This window comes from Oncorhynchus masou, chromosome 5 (assembly GCF_036934945.1).
Source record: "Oncorhynchus masou masou isolate Uvic2021 chromosome 5, UVic_Omas_1.1, whole genome shotgun sequence".
NCBI lineage: Eukaryota > Metazoa > Chordata > Actinopteri > Salmoniformes > Salmonidae > Oncorhynchus > Oncorhynchus masou.
In genome coordinates, this window is record NC_088216.1 from 31,722,863 (window position 1) to 31,734,676 (window position 11,814).

At 44.7% G+C, this 11,814-nt stretch overlaps 2 long non-coding RNA genes across 2 annotated transcripts; both read right to left on the reverse strand.

Moving 5' to 3' along the window:
* Positions 1-8,778: 8,778 nt before the first annotated feature.
* On the reverse strand, positions 8,779-10,176 carry LOC135526629 (uncharacterized). Its single transcript, XR_010453333.1, has 4 exons — positions 9,712-10,176; positions 9,468-9,553; positions 9,285-9,380; positions 8,779-9,098 (listed from the first exon to the last, which is right to left on the reverse strand). It is a non-coding gene; the product is annotated as an uncharacterized LOC135526629 (long non-coding RNA).
* Positions 10,177-10,455: 279 nt separating this feature from the next.
* LOC135526635 (uncharacterized) lies at positions 10,456-11,280 on the reverse strand. Its single transcript, XR_010453334.1, has 4 exons — positions 11,193-11,280; positions 10,905-10,995; positions 10,730-10,795; positions 10,456-10,634 (listed from the first exon to the last, which is right to left on the reverse strand). It is a non-coding gene; the product is annotated as an uncharacterized LOC135526635 (long non-coding RNA).
* Positions 11,281-11,814: the final 534 nt, after the last annotated feature.

Sequence of the window (11,814 nt, forward strand, 5' to 3'; positions counted from 1 at the left end):
TCAAAGGCCCATTATATGCTAGGAACATGGTAAATAAAGACAGTGGTGAAGTTAATTCCTTTATTTATTTACCATTTTCTTTAATTTAACAGGTTTTTTGGTTTACTGGGAACTAATGAATGATATCTGTGTATCTTGGAACAGAACATGCTGTTGGCATGACAATACAGTTACACGAGGTTGTCCGGGCCAGAACACGCTCTAGGCCAGGTATTGAATTTGCATCATACATCAGATCCTCCATCTACCGTATATCAGCAAGTTAAACATAATTATTTTCTAAGGCAATTTACAATAATAGTTTTGTAGAATAACTACAATTTCTGGCTCATTTAAAAAAACAGCAAGAAACTCTTTCTAAAGACTGTTGACATCTGATGGAAGCCCTAGGAAGTGCAATCTGGGAGGATTTCGCCTTATCATAAAAGTGACATCCATTGAAAACAGTGGTAGGCTGAATTTCTTTTGGGGGGGGTATGGTTTGTCCTCTGGGTTTTGCCTGCCATATCAGTTCTGTTATACTCACAGACATACTTTTAATAGTTTTAGAAACTTTAGAGTGTTTTCTATCCAAATTATATGCTTATCTTAGCTTCTGGGCCTGAGTAACAGGCAGTTTTCTTTTGGCATGCTTTTCATCCGTATGTAAAAATACTGCCCCAACCCAAGAGAGGTTAACTGCACTCTGCTTTACTAATTTTTAACAAAATAACATTCATAGTTAAATATTTTCTCGAGAGACTCATCTCAATTTGCTTGCTGCTTGGCTAGATTAACAAATGTATTTACCACTTTCTTTATTCAGTTACCAGGTTTTTAGTTTCCTGAGAACTAATGATTGATATTGGCATATCATGTCACAGAACACGCTGTTGCTTGACATTACAGTTACACCAGATTGTTCATGCCAGAACACGCTCTAGGCCAGGTATTGAACTTGCATCATACATCAGATCCTCCTTCTACAGGATACTGGCAAGTTAAACATAATTATTTTCTGCTGAATTACAAGACAACATGGGAGCACACATAACACACTAGGGATTAATGCCAGGATCCTGAGGTTTCCTAACCAAGCTCCCTCTCGTTTCCTGTAAATATGGAACTTTCCAAAAAATGGCTGATACACTGTTTCTGCAAAAGTAATTGAGGAAATAGACATTCGCAAAATTGATCCATAAGATGTTCCACTGACAATCGAGAGAGCATGTGATTGCCATGTTGATAAGCAGTCTCTCAGTCACATGAAAGGTCCAATGAATAACATTTTCTGATAATACAAAACCTAGGAGGTTCATGGTTCTCACCCCCTTCCATAGACTTACACAGTAATTATAACAACTTCTTGGGGACGTCCTCCAACCTATTAGAGCTCTTGCAGTCATGATCTGACATGTTGTCCAGCCAATCAAAGAATCAGAGAATCATTCTAGTACTGAAAGCATAAGCTTCAGCTATCTAGCACTGCAGTACATAAAATGTGGTGAGTGGTTGAGTCAAAGAGGGAGAGACACACTGGTTGAACAGTTTTGAACAAATTCATTTCTTTAAAAATGAAGTAGAAGCTAGAGAAAGAGAGAGATAGCTATATTTAGTTGTACTCGTACTTGTATTTCTAGTATCTATGTTGGTTATGAAAGTTATTTTTGCTTGTTCACAGACAGCTGATATGTTCTGCTCTGAAGTCCACAAACGAAGGGCAAAAGGTGAACACATAGATAGTTGCAAGAAGGAATATAATGTTTAAAGTGATCACGCTGTTTTACTTTATTTGTAAGGGGTGGATCAGCTTCATTATTGTATATAGATTGTGGCTTCTATCAATGTAATTGTCTGCATCATTTCAAATTCCCCATAGAGTTTTTAAATAAATATATATATATATATATATATATATATATATTGTTTTTTTAATATATGTTCCTTTATTTTTTTCCCTACCCTACCAACCCTCCCTGAATTGGAGTGAACTAATGGACAACACTTAATACTTATACTTCCAGCTTATTCATACACTAAATACATCAACAGCATTGGAAGACATATGGAGAAGGCCAATGTACATTTTTATGTGGATTAAACTATTCTCTACTCGAGTAGCAGCAGTTTGGCTTTTGAAAAAGCTCACAACTTTTAACATCATTCAACACATCATTCAACACGATCCGTACCATCTGAAGCTTGTTCATAATTCCTCTAAAACAGATGCCTAGTATTTTCCAAAGCTAAACACTCTGAAACCATGTCATTACTACCTCGGATGGACATTCCATGGAACAAGTAATAAAATAAAATTATTTTGGAGATCAGGTGGATGAGAAGTTGAGCTTCACACCCCATGTAGAGAAGCTTGTTGGTAAAAGCAAGCTGCATATTGGGCTTTACTACGGGCACAATTTGTTTTTCCTTTGCCACCATAAAATAGATGATTCATTGTACTAATCCATCTGTGTTGGACTATAGTAATACTATTTAAGGTCAAGCCTCAATAAATACACTGAAGGCTCTTGACTGTATCATGTGATGTCTACATTGCTGTCGGGTGGACATAGCTAGCAACACACAGGCTATAACACTGGTGCATTCTTATATAGAAAGCCATTTTAGAAAAAATGTCATTTTATCTGTTCTGTTAGCCCGAAATGAAAACACTTAGAAGCTCAGATACCAATCTTGTTTTAAGCTAACAGTCCTGAACAAATGTACAGAGCTTGGAACAAAGTATTTTCACTAATCAGTCCCCTTGTATTGGAATTCCCTCCAAGCCAACCGACAACTCCAGGGTTTGGTGTCCCGAGAGAAGTTCAAAGCACAAATAGATGAACAAGTTGTTGAGACATTTAGTTGTTTCTAGTTGTTATCGATGTCACTCGTCGGCGTTGCCTTATTGATGCAAGGATGTTGTTTAACCTGAAGCATTTTGATACCATAGTGAGCCTGTCTTTTGACGTATTGCATTAAGTTTTTTTCTGTCTTGTGTTGTGTACATGTACATTACTGATGTGCAGCTTTTTATATTGCTATATCTTCGTCTGGTTCACGTCATGTGGCTGTTTGTCTGAAACTGATGGGTTGAGCCTACTAGACGAGCTAAATTACTTCTATGCTCGCTTCGAGGCAAGCAACACTGAAGCATGCATGAGAGCATGTTCCGGACGACAGGGATTACGCTCTCTCATTGTTAGGATTTGGCCAGGGTTGTTCCGGGTTTTGGTCACTAGATGCCCCCATTGTGCTTTTTGACCTTATGTTTTTTCCCTTGTTCCCCATTATTATTTGCACCTGTGCCTTGTTTTTCCCCTGATCCCTGATTGTATTTAAACCCTTAGTTTCCCTCAGTTCTGTGCTCTGTGTTTGTATGTTAGCACCCAGCCCTAGTGTTCTGTGTATTCTTGTCGATTCCGGTGGATGCTCTTGTGGAATTCTGTTTTTGTTTTTGAGTATCTCTTGAGGCTTTTTTGTGCTATTCCTACTACCTTTTGGATTTGCCATTTTTGTATTTAAGGACTTCTCCTTTTTACTTTATTAAATACACCGTCTTAAGTACTGCTGTGTCTGCCTCATCTTCTGGATTTTCTGCTGACTATTCGTGGCTCAGTTGGTTAAGTGACTGTTTCTCACTCCGGAGACCCAGGTTCGTAACCGGGTCCTGACAGAAACACAGAGCCAAAAATGAACCCAGAGGCAGCCAGTTCCCAGGACCTTTTTGCCATGCTGTCCCACCACCAGGAGACTGTCCAACGCCACGAAGCCGCCCTGGTTCAGCAAGAGGCCTTAATGGCTAGACATTGTCATCTTCTGTCGGAGATGCTGACTTCCATTAAGCAAATATCTGATCGTCTTACCCCGGCAACAGTTCCCGTCCCAGTACCTCAGATTCACGTACCCATGGCAGTTAACCCCCTGGCTGAACCTCGTCTTCCACCTCCCCAACGGTTCTCAGGTGATCCAAGTGCTTGTAAAGGGTTTCTCACCCAATGTTCTCTCTCCTTTGAGCTACAACCCTCGTCGTTTCCCACCGACCGGTCTAAGATCGCTTATATCATCACCCTGCTGTCGGAAAAAGCCCTGGCCTGGGCTACTGCTGTGTGGGATGCCCATAGTTCCTGCTGTGCCAGCTACTCTGCCTTTGCTGAGGAATTCAAACGAGTGTTTCAAGGCCCAAGCAGTGGTTCTGACTCAGCCAAACAGCTCCTGACTCTCCACCAAGGTTGGCGCAGCGTGACGGACTATGCCATCCAGTTCCGCACGGTGGCAGCAGCAAGTGGCTGGAACAACGAGGCGCTCACGGTGTGCTTTCTGAAAGGCCTTTCCGACACTATCCAAGATGAACTGGCCACTCGGGAACCACCGGACAATGTCGAGTCCCTGATCAAGTTGGCCTCACGCATTGACCAGCGTCTGAGAGAGAGAGAACTCAACCGTAGACCTCTAGCCCCTATCAGTCCCAGCTCCGAGTCCCCACCTTTATCCTCGCTGGCTCCATCGGAACCCATGCAGATTGGACGCATCTCCCAGGCTGAGAGAGACCGCCGGATGAGGGAGCGACACTGTCTATATTGCGGCAAACCGGGCCATTTCCGTTCCACGTGTCCCGGGCTCCAGGGAAACGCTCTGTCCCGTACAGACCGGGGGGAACTGTAACGGGAAACATAACCTCCTCCCATCCGTCCAACTCCCGTCTGCTCATTCCAGTCACCCTCTCCTGGGACAACCACAAGCTTCACCTTCAAGCCTTGGTAGACTCTGGAGCCGCAGGTAACTTCATGGATGGTGTCTGGGCGAAGGAGAATGGCGTTCCCTCTGAACCTCTAAGTGAACCCATGAGGGTCACTACATTGGATGGAAGCCCTTTGGGATCTGGACTTGTCACTCATGTCACTACCTCCTTGCGACTTTCAGTTTCACAACACCAGGAATTGATGAACTTTCATTTGATCTCCTGTTCCGAGTTCCCTCTCGTCCTTGGATACCCCTGGCTTCACAGCCATAACCCTCACATCGACTGGTCTGTGGGCACTATCAAGCAGTGGGGTCCTACGTGCCAAGCTACTTGTATTTTCCAGAATTCCCGAGTTCTACTCCCGAGTCTTTAGAATCCATCGACCTGACCCGAGTACCCGAGTGTTACCATGACCTCAAACTGGTGTTTAGCAAACAGAGGGCCACCATGCTACCACCCCATAGACCTTACGATTGCCCCATCGACCTGTTTCCGGGCACTTGCCCCCCAGGAGTCGGATCTTTTCCCTATCTCCACCCGAACGAGCTGCTATGGATACCTACATCAAGGACGCTCTGGAAGCAGGCCTCATGCGTCCATCCACCTCCCCGAGCGGGAGCAGGGTTTTTCTTTGTGGCCAAGAAAGACGGTGGATTACGTCCTTGCATCGACTACCGGGGACTCAATGCCATAACCGTCCGTAACCGTTACCCGCTACCCCTTATGGCCACAGCCTTCGAGCTGCTCCAGGAAGCAGTTGTTTTCACTAAGCTTGACCTGCGGAACGCATACCATCTTGTGCGGATCAGACCTGGTGACGAGTGGAAGACCGCTTTCAACACGCCTACTGGTCACTATGAATACTTGGTGATGCCCTTCGGCCTGACCAACGCCCCAGCGGTGTTCCAAGCGCTCATAAACGATGTGCTTAGGGATATGCTTAACATATTTGTGTTCGTTTACTTGGATGACATCCTCATCTTTTCGAGCTCCCTTCAAGAACACACTAAGCATGTCAGACAAGTACTCAAACGCCTCCTGGACAGCCATCTGTACGTTAAGCCGGAAAAATGTGAATTCCATTCATCCCGAGTACAATTCCTGGGATTTGTAGTGGAACCCAGTCGAGTCCAAATGGACCCCAGGAAGGTAGGGGCGGTAGCGGATTGGCCCACCCCCAAATCCGTTAAGGAAGTTCAGCGTTTCCTGGGCTTCACAAACTTTTACCGCAAGTTCATCAAGAACTTCAGCTTGGTGGCAGCCCCTCTCTCAGCTTTAACCAAGGGTGGCAATGCAAGGTTTTTGTGGGGAAGAGAAGCTGAGACGGCCTTCCAAGGACTCAAGCAGCGCGTTCTCTCTGCTCCCATCCTGATACTACCGACTACGGATGAACCATTTGTGGTGGAGGTAGACCCATCAGAGGTTGGTGTTGGAGCTGTCCTGTCTCAGAGGGGTGAAGACAAGAAGCTTCATCCATGCGCTTTTCTCACACCGGCTTACCCCGACTGAGAGGAACTACGATGTGGGGGATCGTGAACTCCTAGCGGTTAAGATGGCATTGAAGGAATGGAGACACTGGCTCGAGGGGGCTTCTCACCCGTTTCAAGTGCTTACGGACCACAAAAATCTGGAGTATATCCAGCAGGCGAAGCGGTTGAACTCTAGACAAGCTAGATGGTCTCTTTTCTTCAATCGATTCCAGTTTATCCTCACCTATCGGCCCGGGTCGAAGAATCTCAAACCGGATGCCCTGTCCCGAGTCTACGCTCCTGCCATTCGAGATGACACGGACATGCCTGTCCTTCCTGCTGCTAAGATTGTGGCTCCGATCTCGTGGCAAGTTGAGGATACCGTGAGACGTGCTCAAGCTAGCGAACCGGACCCGAAAGGAGGTCCTGCCAATCGGTTGTTTGTCCCCAAGGCAGTGAGGACTCAGGTCCTTCTGTGGGGGCACTCCTCTCGCCTCACCTGTCATCCGGGCGTAGGTCGCACCTTGGAGTTCATCCAGCGTAAGTTCTGGTGGCCTACCATAAGAGAAGACGTTGCCACTTTCGTCAATGCCTGTCCCGTGTGCTGCCAGGGTAAATCTTCTCACCTCTGCCCTCAAGGACTCCTTCACCCTTTACCTGTTCCCCACAGACCCTGGTCCCATATCTCATTGGACTTTATTACTGGACTTCCTCCATCCCATGGCAATACTACTATCCTAGTCATAATCGACAGGTTTTCAAAGGCGGCCAGGTTCGTCCCTCTGACTAAGTTACCTTCTGCCAAGGAAACGGCTGAGTTGGTAATTAATCATGTGTTCCGAGTCTTCGGCATTCCTCAAGATATGGTTTCTGACAGAGGTCCCCAGTTCGCCTCAAGGTTTTGGAAGGCCTTCTGCCAACTCATGGGGGCTTCTGCCAGTCTATCTTCAGGGTACCATCCGGAGTCCAACGGCCAAACAGAGAGGATGAATCAAGAGCTGGAAACCACCCTCCGATGTATGACTCGTGACAACCCGTCCACATGGTCATCCTTTATTGTTTGGGCCGAATACGCGCACAACACCTTGTGCTCCTCCTCCACTGGTATGTCCCCGCACGAGTGTCAGTTTGGCTATGCTCCTCCATTGTTCCCGGACCAGGAGGCAGAAGTCAGAGTGCCTTCAGCCTTGAAGTTCGTCAGACGCTGTCGGCTTATGTGGAGGAAGACCCGTCTTAATCTTATGCGTTCCTCACAGAGGTACCAACAACAAGCCAACAGACGTCGCCGTCCCGGGCCTACCCTGCGCCCCGGCCAGAGAGTCTGGCTCTCCACAAGAGACTTACCTCTACGGGTGGAGTCTCGCAAGCTGTCCCAAAAATACATCGGTCCCTTCAAGGTTGCCAGGAGAGTTAACCCAGTTTCTTATCGCCTACACTTACCCAGATCCCTTAAGATTAATCCCACATTTCACATTTCATTGTTAAAACCTGTTGTTTTTTCTCCCCTTGTCCCGGCAGACAGACCTCCCCCTCCGCCTCGTGTCATTGGAGGCCAGCCGGCTTATACCGTCCATTGGATACTGGATTCCCGCCGGGTGCAGCGGTCCTGGCAGTATCTGGTGGACTGGGAAGGCTACGGTCCCGAGGAGCGCTCCTGGGTTCCTGCCAAAGACATACTGGACCCTGACCTCATTCGTCAGTTCAGGGCCCTCCACCCCGAGAGAGCTGGTAGGAACGTCAGGAGCCGTTCCTAGGGGTGTGATTCTGTCAGGATTTGGCCAGGGTTGTTCCGGTTTTTGGTCACTAGATGCCCCCATTGTGCTTTTTGACCTTTTGCATTCCCTTGATCCCCATTATTATTTGCACCTGTGCCTCGTTTTCCCTGATTGTATTTAAACCCTTAGTTTCCCTCAGTTCTTTGCTCTGTGTTTGTATGTTAGCACCCAGCCCTAGTATTCTGTGTACTCTTGTTGATCCCGGTGGACGCTCTTGTGGAATTCTGTTTTTTGTTCTTGTTTATTTATTTTTGAGTATCTTTTGAGGCTTTTTATGCTTTACCTACCACCTTGTGGATTTACCTTTTTGTCTTGGAGGATTACCTTGTGGATTACCTTGTTCTTGTGGAATTCCTTTTGAGGTTGTGGAGTTACATGTTTTCCTGAAGGACTTCACTTTTTACTTTATTAAATACACCATCTCAAGTACTGCGGTGTCTGCCTCATCTTCTGGGTTCTGCTGACTATTCGTGGCTCAGTTGGTTAAGTGACTGTTTCTCACTCCGGAGACCCGGGTTCGTAACCGGGTCTGTGTGTGTGTGTGTGTGTGTGTGTGTGTGTGTGTGTGTGTGTGTGTGTGGATGTGTACTACCATTACTGCCCAGTGTAATCTGATGTAATTTGCTCTGCATGCACTGCATCTGTATTATGGTCAAGTTCACACTGAATAGAAACAAGAAATAAAACAATATTATGGAACATGTATGATGTAATTGAAACACTGCTAAACGTGTAAGATTAATAAAAAAACGACTAAACATGTCTTATGCTTGACAGTTTATTGGAGGATCACAATATGTCAAGTCAACCATACAATTATTTATCCACTAACTTGACCAATCAACTATCATGTGTCAGGACATAAAGTACATGTTCATGGATAAAACATATATTCTTCAGAATGTTGATGAGTTCTTCTCAGTACCAAAGTACCAATTAACTGTATTACTGTTGTTTTTTTGACAATCATTGATGGATGGATGTTGGAATGATTCACTGAGGTAATGTTAGTGATGACTTCAGAGGTGATAGCTGATTCCATATGGAGACTGAAAGGGATCCTTGGCATCCCCATGCTGGTCGCTTCTCACCCAACAAGGTCCTTGGCTACGTTCCAAAGCTCGCCCCAAACTGTCGAATACAGTTTTAAATCATTTTTATGGAAAATACCTTTTTTAAAAGCTACACATTTGAACATGACTCCAACATTTTCAAAACATATCACAATAAGTGACTACCTATTAAACTTACTGTTGTAAGAAAAGTATATAGATAGATAGATAGATATATAGATAGATAGATAGATAGATGGCTCACATGCTGCTTCATCTTCAGAGGGGCTGGTCTTCAGAGTAGCCAACTTTGCCAAAAAGGCAGCCTTTCCATTTTTTACATCATCCTCCTGCAGGAGAGCTGAGGAAGAAAGATTTTTCATTTTACTAGATTTTATCAGATGAAACCCGGGCAGTAAAGTAGTACACATTTACAAACAAGACATACCTTCCTCAGAGTTATCTTTATTGAGGGAGCTTGCTAACAGGACACCCACTAGAGCGAACAGCAGTAACATACTCTGGATCTTCATCCTTTACAAAAGCACATAGAGCACAACTTGTTAACACACACACACATCCACCTACACCTCTCCATCCATTCCTACCTGTCCACTTGTATACACCTGCCCACTCTTGCCACACCTGCCATACACCTTTGCAAAGAAGAATCTCAGTGAAAACAAACATACCTCTTAAAGTTGGACAATGCTGTCTGATTGATGGCTGTTTTTCTGGATGATGTCTTCTGGACGTCAGTAGTAATGTGGCATCTCTCTGCCCTCTGCAGCCCTGTTTTATACTCTTTCTGCAGCTACTGTACCTGCCCCACCCATCCACACCTCTCACAGCCGATTAACAAGCAAAATGACATTACTCCCATGGCTATAACTGCAATCATGCACAGCCTGAAGTTTATGACCTCCCTCCAGGCAAAACTTCTGTCAAAAAGTTTAATAAATTCAGTCAGTCTCTTTGTCAACATGAATATTTAAATCTGAACGAGGCAGTTTACCCACTGTTCCTAGGCCGTTATTGAAAGTAAGATTGTTCTTAACTTACTTGCCTAGTTAAATAAAGGTTAAATAAATAAAAAATACACAAATGTAAAGTATGGAGGAGGAGGTGTGATGGTGCTTTGTTGGTGACACTGACAGTGATTTATTTAGAATTCAAGGTACACTTAACCAGCATGGCTACCACAGCAGTCTGCAGCGGTACGCCATCCCATCTGGTTTGTGCTTAGTGGGACTGTCATTTGTTTTTGAACAGGATAATGACCCAACACAGCTCCAGGCTGGGTAAGGGCTATTTGACCAGGGAGAGTGATGGAGTGCTGCATCAGATGACCTGGCCTCCATAATCACCCGACCTCGACCCAAATTGTATGGTCATGTTAACATTGTAACACTGAATGAAAAACACTGCTAGACATGTATGTGTGAAATACCTATTTTATTGGAGGATCACAATACAACATTGCCATCATGAATGGATGAATGTGGGGCTTTGAGAGTAATGTTAGTTATGTTGATTCCCAATGGAGACCAGGAAAGAATCGTCCGTGACCCAATTCTGGTACCTCATCATCCATGATGATGACTGAACCATGATGCTAATCAACAGGAGACATGGAATTAGACTTCACCCTTTTTATAAACCTCTAGTAACTTCTCTTTGACATGCATGTAGATAGCTATATGTACATACGTTGTGCTTCATCTTCTGCAATGGCATTCACAAGTCCATTCTCCACCTTCTCCATGGCACTATCCTCTTGGGGAAGATTTGTCATCATATCAAATTATTTCAGATTAAAACCAGGAGTAATAGTACACACACACACACACACACACACACACACACATGCACACAATAGACATACCTTCCTTAGTGTTATCTTCATTAAGGGAGCTTGCGAACAGGACACCCACTAGAGCGAACAGCAGTAACATACTCTGGATCTTCATCCTTTACTGAACCACATAGAGCATAGCATTTTAAAACACACACTGATCATCATCCTCTAGAAAATGAGATAAACCGTGTTGTTACCATGTCACATTATACAGTTGTCCACCAATCTACTCTTGTATGCAACAACCAGTCCAGCCATACACACCCGTCCACACCTATATACATCTGAGAATGTGCTCAGCTAAAGCAAACTTACCTCTGATAGTTGGAATATGCTGACTGATTGATACCTGGTTGTCTTGATGTCTTCTGGACCTCAGTAGAAGACGAGTGTCTCTCTGCCCCTTGCAGTCCTGTCTTATACTCTTTCTGCCCCACCTCTCACAGTTGAATAACAAACAGACACTCCAGCCATGACAATAACCACAGTTACACACCCTGGAGTGTATTCCCTCCCTCCAGGCAAAAATAGGCTGAATCAACATTAGGGTTTCCTTGTAACTTAACTGAAGTATTCAATGTAATCATGTTGCATCAAAATGGCTAGTTGGATAGATTTGCAAAAAGTGAGTTCTCTTATTTTTTTATTTTACCCCCTTGTCTCATCACTGCAATGCAACACTCCAATGGGCCCGGGAGGCGAAGGTAGAGTCATGCATCCTACGAAACAAGACCCACCAAACAGTGCTTCTTAACACCAACCCGCTTAACCCAGAAACCAGCCGGCACCAATGTGTCAGAGTAAACACTGTTCACCTGACAACAGAACCTCATGTGCCTAGCGAGAGACAATAATCGTGATATGTCAATCATGCCAATGTTCAGCCAAAATATAGTGGTAAAAATTATGCTAGTTTGAACTCTTGGACGTTAATGCT